Below are 16832 nucleotides of genomic sequence, written 5' to 3' on the forward strand. Positions count from 1 at the left end.
GGATAGGGCCTTCATTAAGGGGTTAGTAACCTTATAAAAACAGCACCAGGAAGTTTGTACTCCTTTCCCTGTCTCCCCTGCACCTGGTATCAGGACACAGTGAGAGGGCAGCCATCTGCAAGCCAGGAAGTATGAGCCCTTATTGGGAACAAAATCGGGTGGCATCTTGATCTTGGACTTTACAGCCTCCAGAACTGTGAGCAATACATTTTTGTTGTTTGAGCCATTCAATCTATGGTGTCTTTTACTAAGGCAGCCTGACTTAATACATAAGGCAACAAAGGCATTCTCACCATAAAGACATAGATTCTAATGGCTTCCTGGGGACAAGAGATGAGGCGATAGAGTCAGGGAACTGGAAATAAGATCCCTATTTTCCTAAAGCTAGGATTCTCAAAGGGTCATATGCTCAGTTACAGCCTGGCCTAGAAAATAGTCTTAAGAAGATGAAAAGCAAGTTCATTCATCTTAGCCTGAGTTCTGGGTGGATGGAAGAAAAAAATGTCTGACTTGAGTATTCATACCCATACCCCAGTGCTCATGAAAGTCTGATATTTAAATTTGTTTAATTTATATGTTTCAGCAATCTCTAAGGCAGTAAGCTACCCAAAAAAGTCCAAAGCTAAAAAACAACGTGGGCCACACTCTCACGTCAGATTACACAAATTTCTGTGGATGGAGCTCCACTTTACATGAGTTCATAATGCAAAATTATAAAACCTAAAAAAAAAAAAAATCAACCAGAGTTTCACGATACATGATGTAGAACATAATCAGACCTTCATTAACTGGTGATAGCAGACTGCATATAAATGAAAATGAGTATGAAATGATTATAGACATTTAAAAAGGAATTGAAAAAGTAAGGGATACATATTTAGAAAAAAGACCAAGTGGGGCAAGGTGGTTCATGCCTATAATCCCAGCACTTTGGGAGGTGGAGACAGGTGGATAACCCGAGGTCAGGAGTTCGTGACCAGCCTGACCAATACAATAAAACCTTTTTCTACTAAAAATACAAAAATTAGCTGGATGTGGTGGTGCATGCCTATAATCCCAGCTACTCAGGAGGCTGAGGCAGGAGAATCACTTGAACCCAGGAGGCAGAGGTTGCAGTGAGTACAGATTGCACCACTGTACTCCAGCCTAGGCAACAGAACCAGAATCCGTCTCAAAAAAAAAACAAAACAAGATATATTTGAAAAAGAACCAAAAAGAAACAATATTAATAGAAAAAATTTTATTAAAGTTAAAAATTCAAGGGAAAAGTTAAAGTCCAACATAGTTAATAGACATTCTCTAGGGGGAGAAAAAGGAGAAGAGAGGAGAGGCAATATTTAATGAGAAATGGCTGGACTTCATAAAGTTAATCAGAAGAAAAGACAGATTATCCACAAAGGAATGACAGATTAAGACTGTAACAGTAATAATAGAGATCCTGAGAGAAATTACTATCTATTTACAATTTTTTGCAGCTAAATTATTCAAAATTGAAAGTAAAATAGACATTTCAGACAAAAATGTGAGAATGTAAGCTCAATGAGGAAAGGGTTTTTGTTTCTCCACTGCTATATCTCTATTACCTTGAACAATCCTTGGCACATAGTAGGCATTTAGTAAGTATTTGTTGAATAAGTGATAAATTGAACCGTCACTCACAATTGCTTCTGGAAGAGGGAAATTCAAATGAGATGGAAGGATTGAGATAAAGAAAAACTATTGAGTAAAAAGAATTGATAAACATGAGTAAATGTAAATAAATATAATTTAGTGGTGGCTCACACCTATAATCCCAACAATTTAGATGGCTGGGGTGGGAGGATCACTTGAGGTCAAGTTTGAGATCATCCTGGGCAACATGGTGAGAACCTGTTTCTACAAAAAACTTTAAAAATTAGCTAGGTATGGTGGCACATGCCTGTAATCCCAGCTACTGGGGAGTCTGAGAGGGGAGGATTATTTGAACCTAGGAAGTCAAGGAGGCAGTCAGCTATGATCTCACCACTGTACTCCAGCCTGCGTGACAGAGTGAGACTGTCTCAAAAGCAAACCAAAAATAAATATACTTTATAAAACTATAATTTTAATGTCTAATATGTTACAGTTTTATAAACAAGAAGGAAATAAAGTTCCTGACAACAGTAGGATGTAAAGTAGAAAGTAGAGATGCAGTTAAAGTAGTATAAGGTTGTTTTTTTTTTCTGGGAAGAGTTTAGAGATATGGATTAGTTAAAATTCAGATGTAATAATTTCAAGGGCAGAGTTTTTTTTACTGGAATATGATGAACTAGTTTTCTTAGGAAACTATTCTCATTCTAGTACACCTTAATACACTATTGACAGAGAGAAAATGAAATAATTTTTTCCTACAGAGTTGAATTCTTGGAAGGCCATCCACAATAAGAAAACAGATGAGCAGGTGCTAAAGCCAGCAGTTGCCTGTTAGTGTCTTCTGATTGCTGGTATCTCTGAGCCTGAGTTTTATAGTAATAGAGGGAACTTTTCCTAACTTATTTTATGATGATAGTAATTTAATATTACTATTACCAGACAATAACACTTTTGGAAAGAAATACTAAGGCCATTTCTAAGCCTAAATAAAGTACCAAGAGTCATAAAGACATTGTTGAAATATATCTAGCTTTATATAAACCAATAATATAGCATTTATCAAGTTAAGTTGATTTTAGGAATGAAAGAGTGGTTTATCATCTGAAAATCTGTTAATGTATTTGGGCACATTAACAGACTAAAGAGGAAACATCTTAGGATCATCTCAACAGATGCAGAAGAAGCATTTGATAAAACTCAGTAAGCATTCATGATACAAATTTATAGTAAACTCAAAAGGGAGCTTTCTTTTCTGGACCAGGATGGATTGTTCTGTATTGCTCCTGCTAAGGATAGCTCAAAATCCTGGATACTGTGTATAAACAAACACAAGAAGAGTCTGAAAGGTAAAGAGAAGATGGCAGATCAAGTAGGAATTTTAGGACCCATGGAATGACATAGGAGTGAGTTCCACAAGCTTGCTTGTTTGTTCGTTTGTCTCATATATCATGGGTGCTGGATCAACTGGCAACTTGGTCAGAAATGGCAATGGGAACATAACACCCCCCAAAAGCCAAGAATAGCTTTTCTCCGTAAAAGATGGGGAAAGAGGAAACCTCCCAAGACAGAAACTTTTAGACGATAACCACCCTACTTTAGCCACATGCCATGGAAAGACCATGGCTCCTCACCTTTACTAACTCCTGTTAACCCCTGTTAATGATAGATAAAATAGAAATTTGAAAAATATTTAAGTAATCCACAGGAAGGGCAGAGAAAGGAAATGGAAAATAAAAAATAAAATGGCAGACTTAAGCCCTAACATTTTAATAATTACATTAGGGCGGTCTGGGAGGTGAGCGGCGGGCAGCGGCGGCCGTTGGGGGCTAAGGTGGGATTCACAATAAAGGTGCTAAGAAAGAGAATGTGAGAGAAGAAAATAATTAAATATTCTTACTGAGCTCTTGTCACCCAGGCTGGAGGGCAATGGTGTAATCTTGGCTCACTGCAACCTCTGCCTCCCTGGTTCAAGTGATTCTCCTGTCTCAGTCTCCCAAGTAGCTGGAATTACAGGTGGAGGAACGATCCAAGATAGCCGATTGCTAACATCTCGGGATTGCAGCTCCCAGTGAAAGCTCAGACAATGGGAGGACGCCACACTTTCAGACAAATTTTGGTCACTCATGGAGCAGAATATTCCCAGTGGAGGAGCTCCATGGGTCGCCAGTGCGACTCTTGTGGCCGGCGCAGCGGTTTCGCTGGCACCTCGGCGCAGCAGCTCTCAGTGCAGAGTAAACGGGACTGGTTCTCCTTCTGACCGAGGTCTGGAGGAGCCACACGGGTCGCCAGCGTGACTCTTGTGGCCGGCGCAGCGGTTTCGCTGGCACCTCGGCGCAGCAACTTTCAGTGCAGAGTAAACGGGACTGGTTCCCCTTCTGACTAACGTTTGGAGCTCCGGGAAGGGAGTCGCCTATTACGGACTCAAGAAGGAAGCCAGACTGGAGATTCCCAGGCAGAAAAGCACCATCAGTCTTAACGCTGCTGTTTTGGCCGGCGCAGTGGGTTGCTCGTATTTCAGCCCAGGGAATTAACAACTTGGACGTCCACTCAAAGACCTAATTTGAAAGTTGGTAACTACAAAGACGACAGGTGGATAAATTTACAATGATGGGAAGAAACCAGCGTAAAAAGGCTGAGAATACTCAAAATCAGAACGCCTCTCCCTCTAAAGAGGATCACAGTTCCTCATCAACAAGGGAACAAGACTTGATGGAGAACGAGCGCATCCCATTAACAGAATCAGGCTTCCAAAGATGGATAATAAGAAACTTCTGTGAGTTAAAAGAACATGTTGCAGCCCAATGTAAAGAAACTAAGAACTTTGAAAAAAAGGTTTGACGAAATCTAATGAGAATAGACAACTTAGAGAGGAATATAAGTGAATTAATGGAACTGAAGAATACAATGCAGGAACTCTGAGAAGTATGCACAGGTTTAAACACTCAAATTGTTCAAGCAGAACAAAGGATATCAGAGGTCGAAGTCCAACTTAATGAAATAAAACGAGAAGACAAGATTAGAGAAAAAAGGATAAAAAGGAATGAGCAAAGTCTCCAAGAAATGTGGGACTATGTGAAAAGACCAAATTTATGTTTGATAGGTATACCTGAATGCAACGGAGAGAATGAATCCAAGCTGGAAAATGTTCTTCAGGATATTATTCAGGAAAATTTTCCTAAACTAGCAAAGCAGGACAATATTCAACCCCAGGTAATACAGAGAACACCACAAAGATATTCCTCAAGAAGAGCAACCCCAAGGCACATAATCGTTCGATTCACCAGGGTTGAAACGAAGGAGAAATTACTAAGGGCAGCCAGAGAGAAAGGTCAGGTTAGTTACAAAGGGAAGCCTATCAGACTTATGGCAGATCTCTCAGCAGAAACTCTACAAGCCAGAAGAGAGTGGGGGGCCAATATTCAATATCCTTAAAGAACAGAACTTTCAGCCCAGAATTTCATATCCAGCCAAACTAAGCTTCACAACTGAAGGAAAAATAAAATCTTTTATGAACAAGCAAGTACTCAGAGAGTTTATTACCACCAGGCCTGCTTTACAAGAGCTTCTGAAAGAAGCATTACACATAGAAAGAAACAACCAGTATTAGCCTTTCTAAAAATATACCAAAAAGTAAAGAGCACCAACATAAAGAAGAATTTACATCAACGAATGGATAAAACAGCCAGTTAACATCAAATGGCAGTAATCCTAAATTTAAGTCGACTAAATCCCCGAATCAAAAGACACAGCCAAAACCCAACGGCATGTTACATCCAGACCTGTTTCACATGCAAGGATACACAAAGACTCAAAACAAAGGGATGGAGAAAGATTTACCAACCAAATGGAGAGCAAAAATAAATAAATAAATAAATAAATAAAAAGCAGGAGTTGCAATTCTCGTATCTGATAAAATAGATCTTAAAGCAACAAAGATATAGTGGTAAAAGGATCAATGCAACAAGAAGAGCTAACGATCCTAACACCCAGATACATAAGACCTATAAAGAGACTTAGACTCAATGAGACAGAAAATTAATAAGGATATCAAGGACTCGAACTCAGATCCGGAACAAGTAAACTTAATAAATATTTATAGAGCTCTCCACTTTAAATATACAAAATATACATTCTTGTCAATACCACATCACACCTACTCATAGGTTTAAATGAAACATGGATTGGCCATTATTAATACTCATTTTTTTTAAGAATAAAGCAACATTTCTGTTCTCTCTCCCTCTTTTTCTTCCTCTCCTTCACTCCTTTTTTTTTTTCTTTCCTTCTCTCAAAAAAAGCAAAAAAAGAAATCAACTTGTAGACCTCTAGATCCAGGTCGGCAATGTCTCTCTCATTGCTCGATTTTCTTCTTTCCCCTCCCTCCCTCCCTCCCTCCCTCTTTCCCTCCCTTCTTTCCTCCTTTCCTCCCTTCCTGCCTTCCTCCCTTCCTCCCTTCCTAAAAAAAAAAATAAATGAATAAAATGTGTCAGGTGCAATTGTAAAAAAAAAAAAAAATTACATTAAATGTAAATAGGCTAAACACAGATTTAAAGACAGTTGGCAGAGTAGATATAAAAGCATAACCAACTACATGAGTGATACACTCAACAACTTGGTATTATCCTGAGTATAAGGTCACGTTCTTTATCATTGTATGTGTGTAACATTCTGTAAATGACAAAATGATGGAGATGGAGAACGGATTAATTGTTCCAGTGGTTCAGGATGATAAGTCAGAATGTAGATATAATGATAAAGTGGTAGTAGGAGGGAGATCTTTGTGGTGATGTAATAATTCTATATCTTGATTGTGATGACAGTAACATGGGTCTACACACATGATAAATAGCACAGAACTATGCACACAAGTCAGGTTTTTTCTTTTTGATATTGTACTATAGTTATATAAGATTTAACTATTGGTGGGAATTGGGTGAAGGGTACATATGACCTCTGTACTACTTTTGCAACTCCTTGTGTATCTGGTTATTTCAAAATAAGCTTTAAAGAAACCTATAGCAAACATCATACTCAGTATTGATTTACTAGAAGTATTTTCTTTAAAGTCAGGAACAATACAAGGATGCCTACTATCATTACTTACATTTAATAATTTACTGGCAGTCCTAGTCCATGCAATAAGGTCAGAAAATAGTTAAGGCTGGTTGTGGTGGCTCATACCCTGTAATCCCAGCACTATTTTTTTTTTTTTTTTTGAGACGGAGTTTCACTGTTGTTACCCAGGCTGGAGTGCAATGGTGCGATCTCGGCTCACCGCCTCCTGGGTCAGGCAATTCTCCTGCCTCAGCCTCCCGAGTAGCTGGGATTACAGGCATACGCCACCACGCCCAGCTAATTTTTTGTATTTTTAGTAGAGACAGGGTTTCACCATGTTGACCAGGATGGCCTCAATCTCTTGACCTCATGATCCACCTGCCTCAGCCTCCCAAAGTGCTGGGATGACAGGCGTGAGCTACCGCGCCCAGCTAATCCCAGCACTTTTGGAGACTGAGGAGGGAGGATCACTTGAGCTTGAAAGTTTTTTGAGACCAGCCTGAGCAATACAGTGAGACCTTGTCTCTAAAAAATATAAAAACTAGCTGGATGTGGTAGAGGCACCTAGTCTTAGCTACTCAGGAGGCTCAGCCCTGGAGGTGGAGGCTGCAGTGAGCTGTGTTTATACCACTACACTTCAGCCTGGATGACACAGCAAGACTCGGAAAAAAAAAAAATTTTAGGTATGGAAATAAAGAAAATATTATAATATGTAAGGGAGTCTAGGCAATGAGTGTCTGGCATTTTCTATTATATATTTTGAGATAGGGTCTTTCTCTCACCAGGTTTTCTCTGAAACATAATTTCTAGTTCTAGGAGCCAAGTCTAAAGGGGTAACAAAAATGATAACATGTCCACACACTAGGAAACTTAACAATGAAAAATATATACTTAATGGGATGGCAAGAAGCGACATGGAATTGTAGTTGACAGACAGCTGCTATTATTATATATTTTTTTAATTTTGCTCTTCAAAGCTCTTATTTGGTGCTTGTGTAGATCTATTAGAAGGTTACCTGTGAAAAAGGACATATGGATATCCAAGCTGATCTGATTCACACAGCTTAATACATTTGTTTATTAATTTTGAGACAGGGTTTGACTGTGTCACCCAGGCTAGAGTGCAGTGGCGTGATCAAAGCTCACTGCAACCTCTTCCTCCCAGGCTCCATTTATCTCAGCTCCTGGCCTCAAGGAATTCTCCTGCCTTGATCTTGAAAAGTATTGGGATTATAGGCATGAGCCACCGTGTCTGGCCAAAAGTGGTTAATTTTGAAATGTGCAGAGTTAATGTTTGTGTTTGTTTTTCACAGCATCAAAGAATTGAGTGAAGGCCGGGCGCGGTGGCTCAAGCCTGTAATCCCAGCACCTTGGGAGGCCAAGGCAGGTGGATCACGAGGTCAACAGATCGAGACCATCCTGGTCAACATGGTGAAACCCCGTCTCTACTAAAAATACAAAAAATTAGCTGGGCGTGGTGGCGCGTGCCTGTAATCCCAACTACTCAGGAGGCTGAGGCAGGAGAATTGCCTGAACCTAGGAGGCGGAGGTTGCGGTGAGCCGAGATTGCGCCATTGCACTCCAGTCTGGGTAAGAAGAGCGAAACTCCATCTCAAAAAAAAAAAAAAAGAATTGAGTGAGAATCAAAATCTGGAGGAAAGTTCAGGTTTTTCCTTCATGGTTAAATTTTTAAAATTCTGTAGAACAAGTATATTTACTTTGCGTTAGGCTGATAGCCTTAGATTTCCATACACTCAATATTGGGGAGAAACCTTATTGGCAGTGGAGTGGCTGGTGGTCCCAGTTGGGGGTTTCCTTCTTCGGTCTTTTCAGTGCAGAGTCTTTGCCTGGGTTGTTCTCTGCCTTCACTGTTAGGAAAGCCAGTTGACTCATCGCTGGCAGATAGCACACCAGTTTCAGTACCTTGCTACATTTGTAGAAAACCAGTGTATAAACAATGAGGTATAGATAGAAATTGTTTTCCAAGTCCAGTGGGTATTTGAATTTTAAGACATAGTAAATTAGCCAGTTGTGGTGGCACATACCTGTGGGCTTAGCTACTTGGGAGGCTGAGGCAGGAGGATTGCTTGAGCCCTGGAGGTCAAGGCTGCAGTGAGTCGTGATTGCACTATTGCACTCAAGCGTGGGTGACAGAGCAAGACCCTGTCTCCAAAAAAAAAAAAAAGTAAAGACATTGTTTTCTTTAAATTTTCAAACTTATAAAAAAGAAGATGGAATAATATATTGCATACTTGCCATCTTGATTTAACAAATGCTAATGATTTGTTACATTAATCAAGATTGAAAAATAGTGTACGGTGGATAAAGTTGAAATTCTCTTTACTGTCTCAGTCTCTCTCTCCAAGTTGTAGTCACTCTCAAAGTTGGTATCCATACCTTCCTTTTAGGACTATTATTCTAAAATGTGTGTATATGTCTATTTGTCTATCATGCAGATATTTAGTCTCTTCTTTTTTTCTGAAAGTTTTAAAGTAGTGTCACATTTAGGTATTTAATTCATTGATAATTCATAATTGTGTTAGCATGAAGGGCTTAATTTCATCTTTTTTTGTATGAATGACTAACTCATCATTACCAGTTTCATCTTTAGCAGAGTTTGTTTATGCAGGTATAAGCAAATGTGAATATATATTTTTATTCACTCTCCACTCATTTTATATACTTTAATTTTTAATTTTGGGGTACATAATACATATATATATTTATGGGGTACATGAGATATTTTGATAAAGGCATACAGTGCTTAATTACATTAGGGTAAATCGGGTATCTATCACCTCAACCATTTGTCCTTTATTTGTTTAACAATCTAATTATATACTTTTAGTTATTTTGAAATGTACAATAAATTATTATTGACTGTAGTCCTCTTCTTGTGCTATCACATACTAGATCTTATTTATTCTATCTATATTTTTATACTCATTAATCTTCCCCACTCCCCCCCAACTACTCTTTCCAATAGCTTCTGTTATCCATAGTTCCACCATTTCTGTGTGTTCACTTGTTTTAATTTTTAGCTCCCACAAATAAATAAGAACATTTGAAGTTTGTCTTTCTGTGCCTGGCATATTTCATGTAACACAATGACCTCCAGTTCCATCCATGTTGTTGCAAATGACAGGATGTCATTCTTTTTTATGGCTGAGTAGTACACCATTGTGTATATGTGGCACATTTTTGTTATTCATTCATCTGCTGTTGAACACTTAAGTTGCTTCTAAATCTTGGCTATAGTGAAATGGTGCTTCAGTAAACATGGGAGTGCAGATTTATTGATTTTTCTTTTTGTGGGGGGTATATACCTAGCAGTGGGATTGCTGGATCATACAGTAGCTCTATTTTTAGTCTTTTGAGAAACCTCCAAACTGTTCTCCATAGTGGCTGTAATAATTATATTCCTACCAACAGTGTACAAGGGTTACCTTTTCTCTACATCTTTGCCAGCATTTCTCATTGCTTGTCTTTTGGATAAAAGCCATTTTAACTGGGGTGAGATGATATCTCATTGTAGGTTTGATTTGCATTTCACTGATGATCATTGATGTTTAACACCTTTTTATGTACTTGTTTGCCATTTGTGTGTTTTATTTATTTATTTAGAGACAGAATCTCACTCTGTCACCCAGGCTGGAGTGCAGTGGTGCAAATTCAGCTCACTGCAGTCTCTGCCTCCTAGTCTCAAGTGATCCTCCCACCTCAGACTCCTGAGTAGCTGGGACCACAGGTGTATGCCACTATACCTGGCTAATTTTCTGTATTTTTGGTAGAGACCAGGTTTCACTGGGTTGCCCAGGTTGGTCTGGAATTCCTGAGCTCAAGTGATCCACCTTCCTCGGCCTCTCATAGTACTGGGATTACAGGTGTGAGCCACCATGTCCAGCCTGCCTGTCTTGTTTTGAGAAATATGTTTTCAGGTCTTTTGCCTATTTTTAAATTGGATTATTAGATTTTTTCTGATTGCCTTGTTTGAGCTTTTTATATATTCTGGTTATTGATCCCTTGTCAGATGGATAGTTTGCAAATATTTTTTCTCATTCTGTGGATTGTTTCTTCACTTTGTTGTTTCCTTTCCTTTGCTGTGCTGAAGATCTTTTACTTGATGTGATCTTATGTATCCTTTTTACTTTTTTTCTTTCTTGACAATTCATTTTTGTTTTGCTTGTCATGCAGTATTCAGATCATAGCACATTCAAATCATAGCACTAGTCAAATCATAGCACTAGTTTGTACATTTTTTTTTAAACTTCATGCATTTTTTGCATACAATTTAAGAAATCTAACCAAGGGTCACTAAGATTTTCTCCTATGTTTTCTTCCAGATATTTCATAGTTTTATCTCTTACATTTATTTCTATTTCTCATTTTAAGTTTTGCATGTCGTGTATAGTAAAGATAAAATAAAAAAATGTATATGCACTTGTATATGAATATCGAATTTTTTTCAGTACCGTTAACAAGATTATCTTTTCCTTCAATTGAATTGCCTTGGCAATTTTGTTGAAAATCAGTTGACCCATATGTGTGTGGGTCTCTTCTGAACTTCCTATTATTTTCCATTGATCATTATGTCTTTTTATGATAATACCACACTGTCTTGATTCCTGTATCTTTATGATATAACTTGAGATTAGGTGGTATAATTACGCCAGCATCTTTTTTTCCCCAAAATGTTTTTTAGCTCTTCTGGTCCTTTGTGTTTTTATATAAATTTTAAAACCAGCTTGTCGGTATTTAAAAATATGCCTGCTAGAATTTTGATTGGGTTTGTTTTGAATATGTAGATTAATATGAGGAGAATTGCCATTTTAACAATATTGAGTCTTCTAAACATTGACCATGGTATATCTCTTCATTTAGTTACTCCTTTGATTTCTCTCCTCAGCATTTGTAGTTTTCAACTTATAGGCCTTACACTTCTTTTGTTAAATATATTTCAAGAGTTTAATATTTTGGGGGATGCTGTTGTAGATAGCATTTTTTAAACAGGAAAAAATACGTATAAATTTTATTACATGCACATGTGTGCATGGGAGTCAAGCAAAATATAAATGCTCAAAGAAAGATAAGATGGTTCATGCTTCTATACCCTCTTTTGGGGGCCAGATAGAAAGGCCATTTTTTTTGACACATAATAACTGTACATATTTATGAGGTACATGTGATATTTCTGTACATGAATACCATGTATAATGATCAACCCAGGTATTTTAGGATGTCCATCATCTAAAATATTTATCACTTCTTTGTGTTGGGAACATTTCAAATATTGTAGCTATTTTGGAATATGCAAATTATTGATAACTATATTCACTCCAGTCTGTGATCACATAATACAATGTATTCCTTCAATATAACTGCATGTATGCATTAACCAACCTCTCTTCACCACCCTTCTCCCACTTCTCAGCATCTGATAACCATCATTCTACTCTCTGCCTCCAAGAGATCTTCATTTTAGCTCTCACATGAGTGAGAACATGCAAAATTTGTCTTTCTGTGTCAAGCCTATTTCACTTAAAATGATGCCCTCCAGTTCCTCCATGTTGCTGCAAATGACAGAGTTTCATTCTTTTTTATGGCTGAATAGTATTTCATTGTGTATATACCACATTTTGTTCATTTATTTGTTGATTGACACTTAGGTTGATTCTATATCTTGGCTATCATGAATAGTGCTGCAGTAAACATGGGGATGCTAATATCCCTTCAACATGCTGACATCCTTTCCTTTGACATACTGACGTCCTTTTATTTATTTTTTTTTTTTGGGGGGGGGAGGAAGGCAGAAAGGAAGGGAATAAGGACGGTAGGGAGGAAGGAAGGGATGAAGGAAGGAAGGAAGGAAGGGAGGAAGCGGGGAGGGAGGGAGGGGAAGAAAGGAAATCAAGCAATGAAAGAGACATTGCCGACCTGGATCTAGAGGTTTACAAGTTGATTTCTTTTTTTTTGAGAGAAGGAAAGAAAAAAAATAAAAAAATAAGTAAAGGGGAGGAAGAAAGAGGAAGAGAAAGAGGGACAGTAAATGGAAATATTGCTTTATTTTGAAAAAAATTGGGTATTAATAATGGCCAATCAATGTTTCATTTAAACTAATGGGTAGGTGTGATGTGGTATTGACAAGAATGTATATTTCGTGTATTTGAAGTGGAGAGCTCTATAAATATTTATTAAGTTTACTTGTTCTGGATCTGAGTTCGAGTCCTTGATATCCTTATTAATTTTCTGTCTCATTGAATCTAAGTCTCCTATCTGGGTGTTAGGATCCTTAGCTCTTGTTGTTGCATTGATCCTTTTACCGCTATATCTTTGTTGCTTTAAAATCTATTTTATCCGATACGAGAATTGCAACTCCTGCTTTTTATTTATTTATTATTTATTTTTGTTCTCCATTTGGTTGGTAAATCTTTCTCCATCCCTTTGTTTTGAGTCTTTGTGTATCCTTGCATGTGAAACAGGTCTGGTTGTAACATGCCGTTGGGTTTTGGCTGTGTCTTTTGATTGGGGGATTTAGTCAATTTAAATTTAGGGTTACTGCCATTTGATGTTGACTGGCTGTTTTATCCATTTGTTGGTGTAAATTCTTGTTTATGTTGGTGCTCTTTACTTTTTGGTGTATTTTTAGAAAGGCTAATACTGGTTGTTTCTTTCTGTGTGTAATGCTTCTTTCAGAAGCTCTTGTAAAGCAGGCCTGGTGGTAATAAAATCTCTGAGTTCTTGCTTGTTCATAAAAGATTTTATTTTTCCTTCAGTTGTGAAGCTTAGTTTGGCTAGATATGAAATTCTGGGCTGAAGGTTCTGTTCTTTGAGGATGTTGAATATTGGCCCCCACTCTCTTCTGGCCTGTAGAGTTTCTGCCGAGAGATCTGCTGTAAGTCTGATAGGCTTGCCTTTGTGGGTAATCTGACCTTTCTCTCTGGCTGCCCTTAGTATCCTCTCCTTCTTTTCAACCCTGGTGAATCTAACGATTATGTGCCTTGGGGTTGCTCTTCTTGAGGAATATCTTTGTGGTGTTCTCTGTATTACCTGGGGTTGAATGTTGACCTGCTTTGCTAGTTTAGGAAAATTTTCCTGAATAATATCCTGAAGGGTATTTTCCAGCTTGGATTCATTCTCTCCGTCGCATTCAGGTACACCTATCAGACGTAAATTTGGTCTTTTCACATAGTCCCACATTTCTTGGAGACTTTGCTCATTCCTTTTTATCCTTTTTTCTCTAATCTTTTCTTCACGTTTTATTTCATTAAGTTGGACTTTGACCTCTGATATCCTTTCTTCTGCTTGAACAATTCAAGTGTTTAAACCTGTGCATACTTCTTGGAGTTCCTGTATTGTATTCTTCAGTTCCATTAATTCACTCATACTCCTCTCTAAGTTGTCTATTCTCAATAGGATTTCATCAAACCTGTTTTCAAAGTTCCTAGTTTCTTTACGTTGGGCTACAACATGTTCTTTTAACTCACCGAAGTTTGTTATTATCCATTCCTTGAAGAGTGATTCTGTCATCAGGAGGCGCTCATTCTCCATCAAGCCTTGTTCCATTGTCGATGTGGAACTGTGATCATCTTTAGAGGGAGAGGCGTTCTGACTTTGAGTATTCTCAGGTTTTTACACTGGTTTCTTCCCGTCATTGTAAATTTATTCTCCTGTCGTCTTTGAAATTACCAACTTTCAGATTAGGTCTCTTGAGTGGGCGTCCAGGTTGTTAGTTCCCAGGGCCAGAGCAGCGGCGTTAAAACTGATGGTGCTCTTCTGCCCAGGATTCTCCTGTCGGGCTTCCTTCTTGTGTCCGTAGTAAGCGACTCTGCCTTCCCGGGGCTCCAAACCTCGGTCAGAAGGGGAACCCGTCCCGTTTACTCTGCGCAGAGCGCTGCGTCGAGGTGCCGGCGGAACCGCTGCGCCAACCACGAGAGTCGCGCTGGCGACTCGTGTGTTTCCACCACTGGGGGATCTTCTGCTCCGTGAGTGACCAGACTTTGTCTGAAAGTGTGGCGTCCTCTAGTTCTCCGCGCCTTCCCTGAGAGCTGCAATCCCGGGATGTTAGCAATCGGCCATCTTGGATCGTTCTCCCTCGACGTCCTTTTAATACCCAGTAATGGGATTGCTGGATCATGTTGTAGTTCTGTTTAGGGAAACCTCTGTACTATTTTCCATAATGGCTGTACTAATTTACATTCCTGTCCACAGTGTATATGAGTTGTCTTTTCTTTGCATCCATGCCAACATCTGTTATATTTTTTGCTTTTGGTATAGCCATTCTAACTGGGGTGAGATGATAGCTCACTGTTTTGATTTTAATTTTCCTGATGATTAGTGCTGTTGAGCATTGTTTTCATATACATGTTGGCCATTCTTCTGAGAAATGTCTATTCAGATCCTTTGTCCACTTCTTTTTGGGATTTTTAAAAATCTTGATTTCTTTGAGTTCCTTATATATTTTGGATATTAGTCCCTTGTTGGATGAATAGTTTGCAAATGTTGTCTCCCATTCTGTAGGTTGCTCTTTATTGATTGTTACTTTTGCTGTCAAAGGCTTTTTAGTTTTATAGGGTCCCATTTGTCTATTTTCATTTATTTGTATGCATTTGAAGTCTTAGCCACAAAATCTTTGCCTAGACCAATGTCCTAGTGTTTCCCTAATGTTTTCTTCTAGTAGTTTTAATGTTTGGGTCTTATGTTTAACTCTTTAATTCATTTTGAGTTTTTTGTGTATGGTGGGAGATGCCTAGTTTCATTCTTCTGTAATATGGATATTCAGTTTTCCCAACACCATTTATTGAAGATACTCTTTCCTTTGTGTTTTTCTGGTGCCTTTGTTGGAAAGTCAATTGGCTGTAAATGCATGTATTTATTTCTGGGTTCTCTATTGTATTCTATTGGCCTGTGTGTCAGTTTTTATACCAGTTGTAACCTGTTTTGGTTACTTTAGCTTTTTGATGGATTTTGAAGTCAGATAGTATTATACCTCCAGCTTTGTCCATTTTACTCAGTATTGTTTTGGCTATCCAGGATTTTTTGTGGTTTATATGAATTTTAGGATTTTTTTTTTCTATTTCTGTGGAGAATAGCATTGTTATTTTGATAGGGATTGCATTTAATCTCTAGATTGCTTTGGGTAATACAGTCATTTTAACAATATTGTTAGAATGCATTTGCATATAGCATGTCTTTCCATTTGTGTTCTCTTCAGTTTCTCTTATCAGTGTTTTGTCATTTTTGTTGTAGAGGACTTTCACTTTTGTTAAATTTATTCCTAGGTATTGAATATTTTTGTAACAATTGTAAATGCAAATACTTTATTGATTTCTTTTTCAGCTAGTTCATTATTAGTGTATAGAAATGCTACTGATTTTTGTAGTTGATTTTGTATCCTGCAATTTTACTGAATTTATTGATCAGATCTAAGAGTTAAAAAAAAAACAACCAGTGGCATCTTGAGGTTTTTCTTTATATAAGATCATGTCATGTGCAAAGAGGGACAGTTTGGCTTCCTCTTTTCCAGTGTGGTTGCCTTAAATTTCTTTCTCTTGCCTGATTGCTCTGGCTAGGACTCCCGGTACTAAGTTGAATGAGAGTTGTGAAAGTGGGCCATTGTCATAGGCTGGGCGCGGTGGCTCACACCTGTAATCCCAGCACTTTGGGAGGCCGAGGCGGGTGGATCACGAGGTCAACAGATCGAGACCATCCTGGTCAACATGGTGAAACCCCGTCTCTACTAAAAATACAAAAAATTAGCTGGGCATGGTGGCGCACGCCTGTAATCCCAGCTACTCGGGATGCTGAGGGAGGAGAATTGCCTGAACCCAGGAGGCGGAGGTTGCGGTGAGGCGAGATCGTGCCATTGCACTCCAGCCTGGGTAACAAGAGTGAAACTCTGTCTCAAAAAAAAAAAGAAAGTGGGCCATTGTCTACCAAAGCCAGACAATGGCAGAACAAAAAAATAAAACTACAGGCAAATACTCCTGATAAACACAGATGCAAAAATCCTCAACAAAATACTAGCAAACCAAAGCCACTAATATATCAAAAAGATAATATACCATGATCAAGTGGGATTTATCCCAGGGATTTAATGATGGTTCCACATATGCAAATCAGTAAATGTGATACATCACATTAACAGAATGAAGGACAAAAACTGTAAG

The 16832-nt window shown here is 38.3% G+C and overlaps 1 protein-coding gene across 29 annotated transcripts in view; it reads left to right on the forward strand.

Annotated features, from left to right (window-relative positions):
• The window catches only part of UNC13B (unc-13 homolog B), a 230410-nt gene that overhangs the window by 39092 nt on the left and 174486 nt on the right, over nt 1-16832 (forward strand). For 5 of the 29 annotated variants that reach the window (XM_078371379.1, XM_078371382.1, XM_078371323.1 and 2 more), the window contains one exon: nt 7980-8256. The exons of the other annotated variants lie outside the window; for them this stretch is intronic. The gene's annotated coding sequence lies outside the window, so the exon portion shown is untranslated. The remainder of the gene's footprint in view (nt 1-7979; nt 8257-16832) is intronic. 29 annotated transcript variants of the gene reach the window in all.

This window comes from Callithrix jacchus, chromosome 1, assembly GCF_049354715.1.
Source record: "Callithrix jacchus isolate 240 chromosome 1, calJac240_pri, whole genome shotgun sequence".
NCBI lineage: Eukaryota > Metazoa > Chordata > Mammalia > Primates > Cebidae > Callithrix > Callithrix jacchus.